Source organism: Humulus lupulus, chromosome 4 (genome assembly GCF_963169125.1).
Source record: "Humulus lupulus chromosome 4, drHumLupu1.1, whole genome shotgun sequence".
Taxonomy (NCBI): domain Eukaryota; kingdom Viridiplantae; phylum Streptophyta; class Magnoliopsida; order Rosales; family Cannabaceae; genus Humulus; species Humulus lupulus.
The window spans coordinates 166,608,541-166,621,707 of record NC_084796.1 but is presented as its reverse complement, the minus strand read 5'-3'; positions in this window follow the sequence as shown (position 1 = coordinate 166,621,707).

Below are 13,167 nucleotides of genomic sequence, written 5' to 3'. Positions count from 1 at the left end.
ATGGTTTTGGACCATTGGGAAGCTTGGGAACTTTGATTTGATGATTGGGTAATGTTTAGGTATGTTTTGGGGGATTTGGGAAGTTGAAAATCGAGTTTGGGTGTGTTCTGGGTTGGGCGTCGCGGCCCTATTCTTGGGGTGCCGCGGCCCTAGCTCGAAGAAGGAGGTAGCTGGGATTGTGCTTGCTGGGCGTCACGGCCCTATGTATAGGGCGCCGCGGCCCTTGCTTCAGGAAGGGCTGGGGGCCGCGGCACAAGGTGCCAGGGCCGCAGCTCTTGAGCAAGATTGAGCCCGTTTGAGTGTTTTGGCCCCGGGAACATAGTTTTAGGCCTCGGGATTGTTCCTACTACTTGGATTAGTTTGGATTGATGTCCCGGAGGCTAGATATTGGTTTGGGAACCTATGTTCATTTTATTGATGGTTTCCCTTATTTGGTTATGATTAGGTGACCGCTAAAGGACTTAAAGTCAGATCGTTCTCAAGGGTCATTCTTTTATTCATTCTAGCTCGAATCAAAGGAAAGAAAACTGCACCCCATATGTGACATGCATGGTTATTCTTGATGCATGTTGGATGTTTAAATGTTAACATTGATAGCATATTGAATGCTTGGCAATCTTGCTCATTTGCATATGGTTATTATTGAGGCATGCTGAATGATTAAGTGTGATGCATGTGATGCATGTGATGCACGAGAAACATGTGATTAGGGCATGCCATGAGTATTAATTGTGAGATTGATCAGAGCTTGAGTCTCTATATTTGTGCATGATCATAATTGTGCTAGCAATTGTTAAGTAAGCATGCCGAATGCCCTATGTTTGAATATTCGACATATGACATATGTTTGATAGCATTGCTTACTTGTGCATGGTACTGACTCATTAGTCAGAATTGGCAAAGATGTCTGTATCAACTGTGAAGCTGTGGCTCATTAGTCAGGTTCGGCAGTGGTACTGGGCACTGGTCACATAGTTCTAACTCATAAGTCAGCACGGCCTTAGCGTGTTCAACGTAAGCCAACAAAGATTAGATCTAATTGATATCTGCATTGAATGACTCAAAGAGCATTAATGCCGGACCGACCTCAAGTTCGATGAATACTATATGCGCTTGTGTGACTTACCCATCAGTCATTCACCTATTAAGTTAGAGACTTACCTATCAGTCTCTCATCTGTTTAAGGCTAGTGGCTTACCTAGCTGCCCCCTTCTGTTTAAATTAGTGACTTTCTTGTCAGTCACTCAGTATGGTTTTCTAGAACCTCAAGTGATATTCACTCATCTGTTCAGAGCTATAAGCTCTGTATGATCATTTTGATCATCGTATGCATGGCTTTGGGTGCTGAGCCCCGTAGTGACTTGCTTGTTGGTCACTCAGCATGGTTTACCAGAACCTCAAGTGTCGAATCACTCATCTGGTTAGGATTGACTTGATAATCATCCAATCAAAAGGGCAGGATTTCTTATCCTTGATACCCCAACATTGTTTGAATTCATTTGCATGCTTGAATAAAGTTATGTTTGCTAGGCATGACAGATATGATTTGATATCATGATATGACTGTTCATGAGCATGTTGAGTTTTCTTGCTGGGCTTCGGCTCACGAGTGCTATGTGGTGCAGGTAAAGGCAAAATAAAGCTGGACCATCCTTGAGTTGGAGAGCTTAGGTGACGATGTGTACATATGCAGCTGCTCGACCGCTACGGCCGAGGTTTGAAGGAAAGGAACTAGGGCTGAACCCTATTTTGTCGCTTAGATCGGCTGGTTGTAAATATTTTCTTATAATAGACCTCTAAATTATACTTTTGGTATCTCAATGTATACAGTAAACGTTCTAGTGAAACGTTATATCTTAACCAAAAAATTTAATCCCTAAACCGCTAATCATACTTAGTTACACATTTATGGCCAAATGACTCGATTGGCGAGTTTAGCACTGTTTGCAATGTGCACCGTAACAGTCCCTGGAGTTGGGGCGTTACATAAATTTACTAACTTATTAATTCCTCGTGACTCCACTAAAGACTCATAAATTCCAATCTTGAATTCATAGAACGCTCTATAAGAAATATAGATACGTTATTATTTATTCATTGTTACAACCATAATTATCACTCAATCCTCTATAGACGGTCTACAATGAGATGGGAGTAAAATACTGTTTTACCCCTCATTGTATTTTATCCTTAAAACACTTAGTTCCTTGTAAATGATATTTATGTAAACTAATATTAATTACTAAAATGAGATCTCTATCATTTAGCACCTCGAACCAAACTAAAAGGAAACCATTGTTTTACTTCTTCATTAGAAGTTATAGATGTTCATATCTATGATTAACACTCCCACTCAATTATACTACTGAGTTCCCAAGATGTAACTATGGGCTAGTTCGTAGGGTAAGCTGGTAACGAACAAGTCAAAGAACTCAAATAATACATTCCATTAGAATACTAACTACTCAAAATTTAGATTGAATTGATCTATGGTCAACTATATGATATGACTAGAATAGATAATAACGGTATGTTTACTTATCATATCTACTGTCAATATCGGTCCAGTCCGATGTAACAAATACATCCAATCTTATCAACTTTGCTAATGTTTTGGAAAGAACGTAACACTACAATGTGTAAGTAGATTATATTGTATATTGGCAAGTCAGTGTAAATCATGTGCACTAACTAATCTTAGGACTAACTTATGTTTGAACATATAATCATATTTATATTCCACTGTGGTTACATCACTATAAATACAATTAGTTATATGCTCGGGATTTAATAGAAGTTTATATTAAACAAATAATCATCAAAATAAAACATGTGAGCAAAGTGATTGTCCAAGTCAAAAAATTGATTTCTATTCTTTTATTGATAATAAAATGAGATTGCAAAGAAATTGGGTTTTAATTAGGGCATAAAACCCCAACAGTCACCTCATCATCGCCCCCTTTAGCAGCTCCAGGAGCCTCCACGATCTCGGAGGGCACTTGCGAGAGTCAGCTCTAGAACTTGGTAAGGTAACGCCCCCAATGCTCTACATCCAAGACATAGAAATCTCCTTCCTTGTTGTATGCCCAGCACCGGTATAACATCTCCTCCAAGGCGTTCATTGCCTCAGCAACATCGTGCTTCGCCTTCTTGACATCTTGCTTAGCTTTCTCTTCAACCTCAGCAGTTTCTTTTTTAGCACATTGACTTCCTCAAGTTTCTTGGTGAGGTTGTCGACCTCGACTTGCAGCTGGTCTCGACACTGTCTCACTTCGATGACCTGTTTGTTGGCGATTTTCTCATTGTCTTGGGATGCTACCAAAGCAGCCCTGACCTCATCTCTTTGAGCTCGGATCCGGGTGATGCTGCAGATTTAAGCTAAACAAGACTACAAAATAAAAATACATAGCAGGATTAGCTCACAAAAATAGAAAAAAAAAATGTAGCGAGAAAGAGGAAAACTCACAGTTAGATTGATTCCCAAGGGGACTCCAGGATGTTCCCTGGGGAATGCTTCTTTATGGACCTCAGGTGCTTGACGTTCACCTGGTTAGCATGACCCATTATGTTATTTTCCATGTTGTGAAGGGGGTCCACGAAGTGCTTTTGGGATCCTTGCAACCTCAAAAGGCATGACTAGGAGCTACAAGTCTGGGAGCTACGTGTCTAGGAGCTGAACAGATGGGGCCTCGCTCTGAATAACTTGAGGAATCGGATCTAGTTCGTGAGGGTGAGGAGGAGGAACTTCATGAATGGTAATTTTAGTTACTCGAGCTGGCGGTTGCTTTTGCTGCTGCTGTTTTTGGGTGGAACTAGCACATTTATCCTTTGCAAGGGATCCAGTGGCAGCTCCGCTTTGGAAGTGCTTTTCTTTAATATTCTCACCTTCTTGACGATGGGTCTAGTTACGTCCTACTAGATTTGAAGGTGCTCTTCAAGTCCATATCTTTGTCAAAAGGGTGAGCAGAAGAGTCAGATAAAAGAGCGAGCAGAAGATTCAGATCAAAGAAATGATTAGTAAGGATAACACAAAGCAAAGAATAGAACAAGAACCCTACCCTCCCAGCTAGAAGAGGAAACTACTATGGTCGACTCTGGATTGTGAACTGGGCTGGCTAATGTTGGTTTTTGATCATGTGATTGACATTGCAACAGAAACATGGGATAACATTTCAATGAGATAATAACAATTACTAAAGTACAAGAACGAATCACTCTAGGAACCATAACTAGAATGAGATCTTTCTCATCTCACTTGAATCTGAATAAAATGAAAATTACAAATACCTTTTCTAGATGTAGAACAATTGTAGATCAAATAGTGTCTTAGCCTCATAACCCACAATCTTCCATACTATGGCTCGCACAAAGAGAAGGAGACATGTGGATGTCTATGCTATTTGGTAGGATACACAAGAACACACTTTTGAATCTCAACACAAGAGAGTGTTCTTCTCACAATTCAGAGAGAACCAAGTTCTCTATTTTTCTCTCTTGGAAAATGACGTTAAATACATTTGTTGTCTTCTTCTCATGATGTTATGTTTTATAAATATAACAATCCAAATAATACCTAGCTCTAATCACATTGGGCCTATGTGTGGGCCCACAGTCCATTTGGACTGTGGTTGGCACCAACTACAGGGCTATGGGCCCTGTGGTATTTTATCTCTATAAAATGTTTAGTTGGGCCTTTATCATATTATTATATGCAGTATACAATTATACCACAAAATTAAATATGATTAAATTAATTTTCGATAAAAAAATTAGTTTCACAAAATTATTAATATAATTTTATTTGTCATTAAATATAATTTCATAAATAATATCTTAAATATTATTTCACAAATAATATTAATTTTTTATATTAAAAATAATATTTTATTATTTTTAATTATTTCCTTTTAATACAAAAATCCTACCTCTGTGTTATCGAGCTAATACCGGGACAGTATGGACGCGTAGTTCTAAGCTCCAATAATTTAATTAATTTCACTAACTCTTAGTTTCATTAATTAATTTATTAACTATGAATTATTCCACTAGAAATTCATAGTTGAACTCTCAAAACTACAGTCTTATATTATTAGAAACTATAACTATAAAAGTCATCCATTGATTTAGTCATTGCATGAGTTATGACCCTCTGCTAGTTGTTCATAATTAAAGCTAGGTCATAATGTGTGTTAACCTCTCTAATTATGTCTTGTTCAATCAGTTCAATTGATCCTCTAATGAACATTATTCTATAAATTTAATTATAGAATGAAATTTATGTTCTCTAACAGAAATTGAGCGCTATATATTCAAGCACAGAATCAACACTAAAAGGAACAACAAATCTGCTTTCATTTAAGTAAGGAACAGATTCCATATCTGTGAAGTATATTCCCAACCACTTGCAGTTCTATGACTCCAAGCTATTAGGAATTGGGTCGTAGGAATATTGAACCTTACCTGATAAGTCAAAAATCATAAAAGCACAAGTAGGAGTTCATTACTCACTTTAGGATTGAGGTCAAGGCTCAAACGACCATCGATTAATGAATGTTGAACTTCTATATTTTAATGGAGATTATAAGTTCTTTCTTTTATCGTGTCCCAGTCTAATACAATCTATATTGTATACGATATATCTATCTCTTTGTGTCGCTACACTTAACAGTCTGGATAAACTGTTCTATCTTAAACAGAAGATGGACAGCACTCATAATCTTTATTAAATAAAGCTCCCACTTCATTTAGCAATTATAGACAATTTTTATATTATTATCTTGAATTAAATCATCTAGTATATATATCATTATGCATATACTTAATTCAAGATAACATCAATAATATTGGATCTTCATGATAAATGACATGTATAATTAAATATAAATATGAGTGCAAAATATTAACTTCATTTAATTAACAATAATCGTTCATTCAGAAATACGCTTTAAGGGCACAAATCCCAACAATCTTCCACTTGCCCTAAAGCAAATGAGAGATGCCGCGTAATCCTAAATCTAAGAAATGACTATCATAACTCATAGTATGAAACATCTTCGTAAAGGGATTAGCATGGTTGTTTGCTTATTCAATCTTTTGAACGATTACATCCCCTCTGTGTACTATCTCTCTTACGAGGTGGTACTTACGCTCTATATGCTTGGCTCTCTTATGGATTCTCTATTCTTTTGAGTTGGCAATCGCTCCGCTGTTGTCACAGTAGAGTACATCCTAATCCATACAACCTCCTTTGTTGCTTCACTTGCAGCAACATATTCTACTTCCATGGTGGGGCCAGCAATGCAAGCTTTCTTTATACTCCTCCATATAATTGCTCCACCCTCAAGTGTGAAAACAGATCCAGATGTAGATTTCCTAGAATCTTTGTCGGGTTGGAAGTCAGAATCTGTATATCCGATTGGAATCAAATTCTCTTCGGAATATACTAGCATATAGTCTCTCGTTCTCCTAAGATACTTGAGAATGTGTTTGACTATTGTCCAGTGATCGAATCCTTGATTTGACTGGTACCTATTGACTATACCCACAACATAGCAAATGGCAGGTCTGGTACATAATATTGCATACATTAAGCTTCCTACTGCGGAGGCATAAGGCATCTGTCTCATTTCCTCTTCCTCTTGGGGTGTCTTAGGACATTGGTTCTTGGAGAGGTAAAAACCATGACGAGATGGGAGGTTTCCCTTCTTAGAGTTCTGCATTGCATACTTCACAAGTATTTTATATATATAAGATGCTTGAGACAATGCCAACATCTTCTTCTTGCAGTCACAAATTAATCGTATCCCAATAACGTAGCTTGCCTCTCCCAAATCTTTCATTTTGAATTGGTTGGCTAGCCAAAATTTTATGCTAGATAATTTATTCACATCATTCCCAATGAGTAATACATCATCCACGTATAAAACTAGAAAGATCACTTTGTCCTTGTCAATTTGCTTTTATATAGAAGGCTCATCAATATTTTGATCAAAACCATAAGATTTAACAGCTTGGTCAAATCTTATGTTCCATGTTTTAGACGCTTGCTTAAGTCCATAAATGGACCTTTGCAGTTTGCAAACCTTTTGCTTTTTTCCTTGTTCTATGAAACCCTCTGGTTGTAAGATAAAGATACTTTCATCAAGGTGCCCATTCAGAAAATTTGTTTTAACGTCCATTTGCATAATCTTATAGTCAAAATGATTGGCAATGGATAAGAGGATCCGGATGGATTTTAGCATGGCCACAGGAGAAATTTTTTCTTCATAATCCACACTTTCTTTCTATGTGTAGCTCTTGACTACTAGCCTCGCTTTGAAAGTCTCTACTTTCCCATCAAAATATCTCTTTCTCTTGTATATCCATTTGCACCCAATGGGTTTTATATCTTGAGGCAGATCTACAAGTTCCCATACTGAGTTGGAGTACATCGATTCCATCTCAAGATTCATAGCTTCAAGCCATTGATCCTTATCAGGATCATTCATCGCTTGACTGAAATTCAACGGGTCATCAACATTGTCATTAGATATTGCAACTTGTGCTTCTCCGAATTCAGTGTAACGAACCGGTTGTCTTACAACTCTCCCACTACAACGGACTACTGTAGTATCGTGGTTTGGAATTGTGGTATGTTATGTTCCAACTTCTAAAGTCACTTGTGGTGTGATTTTATCACCAAGTAGCTCCTCGAGTACAACCTTACTTCAAGGTTTGAAGTCCCTCATATAGTCTTCTTCCAGAAAAGTATCATTTGTCGATATAAATATTTTCTTCTTTGTCGGACTATAGAAGTAACCTCGTCTAGTGCCTCTAGGGTACTCAAAAAATAAACATACTTAAGATCTAGGTTCAAACTTCCCAGTCTTAGGTTTTAGCGCATGTGTTGTACATCCCTAGTATTGTGACTTGTCCACGATTCTGAGGATGTCTTAGCTACAAACTTAGATGGAACTAGGTTTAAGATGTATGGAGCAATTTGTAAAGCATATCCTAAAAATGATAGGGGCAACGATGTGTAACTGAACATTGATCTCATCACGTCAAGTAAAGTCTTATTCCTCCTTTCTGCAACACTGTTTTTGTAACGACCCAAAATTACTAATAAGGCTTAAGGGCCTTGATTAGTGTGCCGGGAGGGCATAATTGGTATTTATGTGAATAAATGATTTAATGCATGATTATGTGATAAGCATGCTTATATATGATTATATGGATATGTGAAATGCATGTTTATGAGTATTAATATGCATGTGGGCCCTGTTTAGATTATAGGGGCATATTTGTAATTTTGGCCCGGTGAGGGCATAAATGTGATAAATTGTTGAGACCACATTATTATGTGGATATATTTGCAGTTTCTGGCTCGAGGCGGTCCTAGTGAGCGGTTTGGCGAAATAGTCAGGGCGAGGATTTATACCCGGCTCGGGGGAGCCTGGGGTTATTTTTGGGAATTTAACAAATATATTGGAGATTATTAAACATTGGGTAAATAATTGGTGAATAATTGGATGATGGGATTTAAGTGGTAAATATTAGGAACACTTGAGGAGTTAGTGGGAATTGGGAACAAATGACAATTATATCCCTAGTTTAAATTAAGGTTAGTTTTATTGTGGGGAGGGCAAAGTGGTCTTTTCCTAAACTAAGGATATATGTTCTTTATTTTAGAACCAAGGCAGAAAGTAGTAGAATGGTGAAGAAGAAATTAGAAGACTCCCTTAGCTCACTTTCTATCTCTCCCACGCATCTCTCTCACTCTCTCCTCCTTGTTGAAGCTTGAAGTAGGCTTGGGCTGGGGAAATTTTAAGAGAAAATAGAAGGAATTGAGGAGGATTCAAGCTAGGAATAAAGGCTGAAACTGGTGTGGAATCAAGCCATGATTGAGGTAAGTTTTGGTCTATTGATTTGTTCAGAATAGAACTTAGATTATGTTTAGAATTGGACTGAGTAGTTTAAAGCTTAGAACATGGGTCAATAGGGAATTTGAGTAGAATTGGATTGGGTTTTTTTTGGAGTTATGAACTCTAATTAAAGTTGGATAATGACTAAGGTGTAATTGCTAGAGTTTTGGTGATTAGAAATATGGAATTTAATCTTGAAATTTGTAGATGGGTAGTGCTGAATTAGGGATGTTTATTGGGTGAAATTATGGGTGGTTCTTGATGTTCTTGGCTGGGATGAATGGGAAGAAAACCTAGAATTTTCTAGATCGAAGGAGGCGTGCCACGACCTAGGCAGGGGGCACTGCAACGCGTGTGGCCCTTCTGGCCTGGGAGGCTCTCTAACTTGGGGGAGGTCGCGACTTGCCTGGCCAAGTCGCGACCCGCCTCCCCATTGGCATGAGAGCTTCTCTCTGACTTGGGGCAAGTCGCGACTTGCTGAGCCAAGTCGTGACCCGCCTACAAGGTATGGCTTTGGAGGAGTTCTTAGTGTTGTTAGGGCAAGGGGATTCAAACTTAGGTGCTCGGGACAAATTTTATTACTCGGTTTAGTAAAAATTAGGGTCCCAGATGCTAGTTTTGTTCCCTAGTTATTTTGTTTTGATTTGGAAGTTGATGGATACCAATGGCTCTTGTGACTAGGTTTTTCTCCAAGGCTCGAGACTAGGGACCGTGCCCGGAACCAGTTCACCTTCTCTGCTCGGAATCAAAGGTAAGAAAACTACACCCGGTTATGTGGTTATGTTGGGACTAAGAGCTCCCTATACTTGTTTCCAATGTCATATGATGGTATTATGCCATGTGGACATGAGATAAATAGCCTAAAAGTGCCAGAATTAATATTGGCGCACATGGACGCGGCTCGGCCACTGGTAGCTAAGGTTAATTAAATAGTCACTGAGCTTGGCCTAAGCGAGCCAGCGTCAATGGGTTGAACATTGGACTCGGCCTGTAACGACCCAAAATTGCTAATAAGGCTTAAGAGCCTTGATTAGCGTGCCGGGAGGGCATAATTGGAGGTTAAGAGAATTAATGGTAAGAAAGCATGAATATGGGTATTGAATAAGTATGCGGGCCCTGTTTGGCTGGTAAGGGCATAATGGTAATCTTGGCCCGTTAGGGCATAAATGTGAATGTGTGTGATAAATTGTTGAGACCACATTATTATGTGGGTAGATTGATAAATATATATATATATGTGCGTGTATAGGTGTGTGCATTTGTAACTATCGGCACGAGGCGATCCTAGGGAGCAGGTAGCGGGAAAGTCACAACGGGGCTTAATAGTTGACTTTGGATAAGTCAGGGATATTATAGGTATCGGGTAGCTATTTAGATTATCGGGTTATGAAAATAAATATATGGAGATATATTTGAGGTTAGGAAGTCTAGGTGGGGATACTGGGGGATTTTACCATTTTTCCCTCGGGGACATTTTTGGGTACCCCGAGCCTTGGGGTAACCCTGAAGCTTAAGCTAATAAAACAAAACAAATGAACTATTTGGAGACTTAGAGAAACCGACCTAGCCTCAGCCTTCCTTCTTGTCCTCTTCCTTTTCTCTTTCTCTCAAGAAGAACTACAGAAAAATTAAGGGGAAACTTGATGGAAATTCAGAGAATTTAAACCTATGGTTTATGAGCTTAACTCAGGGATTAGCTGAGGATTCTAGCAAGAGTAAAGGTAAGCTATGAGTTGTTTATGATGGTTAAATTCTGTGATTAAGCTGGGTTTTAAAGAGATTGTGGATTTTGACATTTAAGGGTTGAATTGAGGCTTGGAACTTGGGAGTTAGCTCAGTTCTACTTGGGGAATTGATTCTGCAACAAAGGTGAGTTTGAAATTAAGGTTTTAATGTTTGAATTTCTGAGATTTTCTTATTGGTTTTGAAGTTCTTGGGTATGAGAGTTTCATAAATTAAAATGATGTGTTGAGGGGTTTTTAGCCTAGATTTCTTATGGGTTTTACTGTTGGAAGCATGCTAGAGTGTTGGGATAATTGAGTTGTGTTATTGGGATTGTTTATAATGGGTTTGGATGAGGTTTTGGATGTTAGAAATGGGGGAAATTCTGGGTTCGAAGGGAAGGGCCGCGGCTCTGTTCTAGAGCGCTGCAGCCCTAGCTTGAAGATGAGCCAGGGAGGCTCGGCCAAGGGCAAGCGCCGCGGCGCCCAAGCAAGGGTCGCAGCGCGTGTCTTCTTTCAGGGAAACCCTTGGTTCTGTTTTGAGGGCAGGGCCGCGGCTAGGCTTCAAGGGCCGCAGCCCTTGGATGCATATTTAAACATTTGGGGTTTTAAAGCAAGGAAATCATATCTTAAGTGCTCGAGATCGATTTCACCACCGTGCTTGGTGGGATTTGTTTTCCCGGAAGCTAGTTTTGTACCCGGAAATCTATATTTGAATATTAATGGAATCCATTACCTTGGTTGTGACTAGGTGATAAGCTAGGGCTCGGGAATGGATCGTGCTCGGGGGTCGTCCTTTCTAATTAAAGCATTTAGCATTAAGGTAAGAAAACTGCACCTGTGTATGTGGATAGGATGGGACTAAGTGTTCCCTATATTTGAATGTATCGTTATGTGATTGTAATAAACCATGTGAATATGTTGGGAATAAGAGTTCCCTATGATGGTATGAATGTCATAAGGTGGTATTATGCCACGGGGACATGTGGTAACGGCCTAAGGGTGCCGAAATCCACACTTGCGCACATGGCGCGGCTCGAACACTGGTATCCGCGGACAGCTTATTATGCACTGAGCTCGGTTTAAGCGAGCCCGAGTCAGTGGGTTAAACAGAGGGTGCGGCCTAAGTCGTCGGCCCTGAATATTATGTGATAAGAGTGTATTATGTGATTGATTGTATCTTGAATCTGAATGTATGTGCTGAATATCCTTTGTGGATTATTGTCTATGATATAATGAGTATCTGGAGCTGGATTATTGGTTATTGACCAGTGTGTTGTCTTGAATGGGTTTTATGGCTTGAGGGAACTGAGTAATGCTTTGTGGTTATTGGATTATGCTCTGTGAACTGTTTAGCTGTTAATACTGTTATGTTATGATATTATGTTTTCTTGCTGGGCTTCGGCTCACGGGTGCTACATGGTGCAGGTAAGGCAAGTTGGGCATGGGTTGGAGAGCTCTGGGGGCGAGGTGTACATTGTCAGCTGCTCGGCCACCACGGTCGAGGATTTGTACAGGAACGGGAACCTAAAACGTATATTTTGCCATTAGAGTGGCTTGGTCGTTTATTTGTAATTAAGAGTTTTGTATTTACATCATTTAAACCCTGAGTTGGGATCCCATGTATCAAACATCCGTTTTAATAAAGTTTAACTGTTTGTAAATCAAAATTCTTTTTAACCTAATCTTCTGTGTCATTAGATACACAGTTCGAACTAAATGACTTGATTAGCAAGTCTTGCACTATTTCAAACACACAGTGTAACAATCTTGGTTATCCAGGGCGTTACACGGCCTAAGTGAGCTGAAGACAGTGGGTTAAACAGAGGATGCGGTCTACGGGTGTTAACCCTAGTTATTGGATGATATGTCTATTGTTGTTAATTGGATGAACGTGATATGCTGAATACCTGGATAATAGATTGTTGATTTGTCAATTGTTATCACTAATTATGTGTATGTTATGGACTGTTGAATATTTGGTTACGCTATATGAATTATTTGGTTGGTGCAGGTAAAGGCAAGGGTAAGATGGTTCAATCATGGGTTGGAGAGCTCTAGGGGAGAGGTGTACATTGTCAGCTACTCGGCCACCACGGTTGAGGGATTGTACAGGGATGGAAACCTAAAATGTGTATTTTTCCATTAGAGTGGCTTTGTTTATTTATGACACTTGCAAATTTTGTAAATATGTCTTCAAAACCATGTTTTGGGATCCCATGTACTAAACATTTATTTTAATGAAAATTATCTGTTTATGACCAAAATCTTTTAAACCTAACATGTTTATGGATTTAGGTTCACATTTTTATTTAAATGACTTGGTTAGCAAGTCTTGCACTGTTTTAAACACACAGTGTAACAGTCTTGGTTATCTAGGGCGTTATAACTCGGTATCAGAGTGGTCTAGGTTTAAGGGTTCCTGAAGACTGACTAGACATGTACACTCGCCGCTAAAGACAAGCTCGACTCAGGGTTTTGTAATTGAATACATGAGATTATATGCTTAAGTGCTTGAATGAGATATGAATGTATTAAGTGAT